Genomic DNA, 4,270 nt, shown 5'->3' with positions numbered 1-4,270 from the left:
ACGCCTAAATTGAATATCACCCTTACACAACAATTTTTTATTAAAGGGATCTCCACTCACCCCATACCCCATATGAGAAGGTGACGCCCAAATTGAATGTCACCCGATGACGCCCTTTCATTTTCCTTTTTTTAGACTCAGCTAAGGACTTTATCTCATAGACTTGCTTGCCGTGACTACTTTTTAAGTTGGCCCTCATTTTTACTGTGTGACACACTCTTCGTCACCCGACTTTGTTGATGCCCATTATCATCAACGCCCATTGCTATACTTAACATGTGCTTATTTCGCAACACATTCCGTTAACAGGTCCGTAAAATAATGATAGAGATACGGAAAGTTAAATGTCCATTTCCTTCTAAAATTGGGTCAGAAATAGCATTATCGAGTTCACAATCTCTTCGTCGATTAATAAACTTTTGGCATGACCACCATTGAAACATCATCAATTTCCGTCCAATATAATTTACCAAGTGAAAACTGCAGAATGGCATATTCTTAACATTCCTTTAATAATTTCTCATGATTCTAAAGCTATGTCACCAATTACGCCAACATCTAAACTCATATTGAAAAATATGTATGGGAAGATTACAATATACTATACCCGCATCTTCCACTCGACAAGTTATATTGGACCAAAATTTATAATATGATGTTTCAATAATGGCCACATCAGAAATTGATTAATAGTTTAATACCATTATAAGAGACGATGACTATGAATGAAAATAATAATATCACTATAATTGAATCTATTGCAATGCGACTAGATACGAGTTTTGTAAGAAACTAAAAAAAAAAAAGAAAAATTGAAGAAAAAAGTTTTAATTTACAAGAGGGAGTCTCAGACATCCAAGGAAGGATAAAGCAGCATTAGCTCTCAACCTTTGGCGAAAGGGAAAGCTCTTAGGCGGCAACTGCGAATGTTCTTGAGAAACAAGCCTTTCCTTTTATCATCATCGACAAAATATTATTAAAATAATAAATGATAAATAAAAAAAAAAAATGTGGGTCTCATGGCCTATCTAAGTGGTAATAGCAGCAACGCCGCTCGAGGTATTATAAAATACTCCACGAAGCGATAGAATATGAGACCACCACCCCTCAACGGAGAAACCCTAAGATTTCTACAACGTTAAAGGGATTGATTTGTGACGTTTTACTTCTGGGATTTACAAACATTGATTATGTTTGCCCCAGTTTTTTAAGTTAGGGGATATCGGAATTATCCCCCGTCACGATTAAAACTGAAATTAAAACTGAAATTCCTACAGAGTTTGACAAATTTAAGGAAAACAGAGTAATAAAAACGGTGTTAAATTAATTTGAAAACTCAAAATTAAAAGGGAATTAAAGATGTCAAAGTCGGAGTAATTAGAATTGGAAAGGGGAAAGAAGAGAAAGACGGATTGATTCGTGTGGGGATGGTGATGTATATATAGGGATGGTGAATGAAGAATACCTAAACTAGGGTTCTCTATGTTGCGCCGACTTTGATGATGGGCTCGACACAACTAGAATGTTCGAGATACTCTCTATTTTCATTTATTTTTTCTTTAAATCTATCACGGTTCTCATTTAATTTTTTTTTATAAAAAACTTTTTTACATGTTATTAGGAGGTAGGAAAGTAGTGGACCTACAAGTTCGGTTATATTTTTTTTTTTTTTTTACATCTGGGATCTGCACTGTAACTGACTTTATATTAGTTTATTATTGTCAAAAAAAAAAAAATTAGTTATATTTTGATTATTTTTTTGGATCTCCTGTGTAGACCTAGCTCCTCTACGAAGTTACTGGGTTTTATTTACAAAATTTCTTTCACAAAGTTATAGTAGAACTTATTGTTATAGATAGCTACAAATTACTTCAGTATGCAACTTGATTATCCACAATCATTTTGGTGCATTTTCAACTAACAAAAAGGGTTTTTTTGGGCAAAAATTACCTTATATTTAGAGGTATTTGTAAAAAGACTATCTTATATTATTTTTCTTGTTTTAAACTACCTTTGTTTTCTCCTTTTTTTGGTCAAAAACTACCTATGCTGAAAATATGGTGAAATTTGGTCGATTTAACGACATTAACCTATCCCACATTACTCTCTTAACACCAAACAACAATGATCAAGTGCGTTCAAACCACAATTTAACTTCAAATAAGCCTAATTTATGTTTTTAACATTTCAATAATAACTACGAACATCTCTTAAAGTAGTTAAGCCTAAGTACATCATGACTTCCCAAAATAGGGTCTAAGCAAGTTTGAATCATAAAGGACTCATGCGAGATAGGTTAAAGCCAGAAAACTAACCAATTCCGTCTAGCATAGGTAGTTATTGACCAAAAATAAAGAAACCAAAGGTAATCGAAAACAAAAAAAAAATAATGTAAGGTTGTATTTTTACAAATACCTCTAAATATAAGATAGTTTCCAACAAAAAAAACAAAAAAAATGATATAAAAGGTCCCTGATAAAGGAATTACATCTCTTTTTTTTTTTTTTGTTTCAAACGATAAATAAAGGTTCCTTACACGAAGCACACCTGCATCTCTAAATCAGGTGCAAACACTACATTATTATTACAAAAACTTAAACTAGGGATGGTGTTACTTAAAAAACGGTGCTTCTTCGAAGAGTTGCTGGAGTAGTACATTGAGGATGCCATATCTTTTCTTTTCATCGGTAATTGAGCTTTTGGGGAGTACCTGCAACAAGACACACTTACGCCACGAGGACGTAGAAATTTATGGGAGAGAGATCTACTTTCGGAGAGAGTAGATAAACTGTGTCTTAGAGATTCATCCCCTTGGCTATGATTCTTCTTGGAAATGGCCATTCTCCATTTCTCATGCACACGATGAGTAGAGGGGTACCTGCAAAGTGTAGGTGTAAAATGGGAGCATGGTGGTTTCTCAAACGAGTAAGTCTTACACTTCTTGGGGCGAGCTGAGAAAATGAAAGGTTGATGGTCATTAGAAGCCTTCTGTGGAGAGCAAGTGAAAGTAGCCTTTTCATTTACCAGAGAGACAGAGACACTTGGGTCATTTACAACACCCCTAGTGATATTTTGGGAGGTAGGAGTACTCGGAGGGAAAAAATTGTCACAAATTGAAGACGCACTTGAAGTCACGGTCTCAGTAGAGGACACGTTCAAACTTTCGCTAGGAAAAGTAAGTTTCACATTCATAAAATCAGGGGGAGTCATGGCTTCGTTCATTACCCTCATCATCTTAGGTTTCCACTTTTTAGAACATCCGCTCTTCTTCTTCTTCTTCTTCTTCTTCTTCTTCTTCTTCTTCTTCTTCTTCTTCTTCTTCTTCTTCTTCTTACATCGTTCACTTATAGTGTCTCTCATAGTGTCTCTCTCCTTAGTAGCCTCACCCTTAAGAATCCGAATTGTTAAAGTTGACAAGTCATGTTTAGAGTAAAAGCTCACCTTTTTACCATCCATCAATTTTTTATAAGATTGTGCGGGGATCCTTAGACGGGAACTACTACCTCCTTTTTTGGAGAACTCAATAATTGACTTATTATCACAAGTATTTTGATCCTCCTTCACCTCCATATTTACACTCATTTTCCTTGATACTTACATCCCTTTGAGATTCCATCACCTCCGTGATCACGCTTTCACTATCTTTTATACCCACGTCAGATGCCAAGATATGAATAGGCCTCTTATTGTTTCCAACCATGTCATCTTCAGTAGCAACCCCCAACACTCTTTTACCATTTTCCTTGATGAGAAGGTGACCTTTTACTACATCTAATTCCCTTAACACATCCTTATTTCTAGGTTCAACAACTAAGGCCTCAACCAAATCCAATTTAGCTAACGGAAACCTTTTCAACTTCATATAAGCAACCGCCCTTCGAAACAATGCCTTAACATTTCGAGGAAATGTGTCCAAAATCATGGAGCACATACCCGCAGCAACTTTGTATTCCTCTAATTTTAAGGCACAAGCAACCATATTAGAAAGAAGGGAAATAGCAAGGTCAGATAATGATTGAATATCTTCACCTTCACTATTTCCCAAGCTTAAACTAAGCAGTTTACAAGCTTCATCGTAGCACGCTGCAGCTATATCAAAATCATTTTGCCTAAAAAAACTGTTTGCCTTATCTTTAAGCTCTCTCACCTCAGCTAAGGCTAACCGAACTTACCCCTGAATTACATCTCTTAAACATCCCAGATCTAATTGTATTGTCAATCATGTACAAAAGTTTAGGAAAATACAACCAAAGAGAATATACAAGTGATC

The 4,270-nt window shown here is 35.3% G+C and overlaps 1 non-coding gene across 1 annotated transcript; it reads right to left on the bottom strand.

Annotated features, from left to right (window-relative positions):
- Window positions 1-843: 843 nt before the first annotated feature.
- On the bottom strand, window positions 844-968 carry LOC141654135 (small nucleolar RNA SNORD14). The gene has a single exon (XR_012547702.1). It is a non-coding gene; the product is annotated as a small nucleolar RNA SNORD14 (small nucleolar RNA).
- Window positions 969-4,270: the final 3,302 nt, after the last annotated feature.

The sequence above is a fragment of the Silene latifolia genome, chromosome 4, assembly GCF_048544455.1.
Source record: "Silene latifolia isolate original U9 population chromosome 4, ASM4854445v1, whole genome shotgun sequence".
Taxonomy (NCBI): Eukaryota; Viridiplantae; Streptophyta; class Magnoliopsida; order Caryophyllales; family Caryophyllaceae; genus Silene; species Silene latifolia.
The sequence above is the reverse complement of the archived record's forward strand: the minus strand, read 5'-3'. Positions and strand labels throughout refer to the sequence as shown.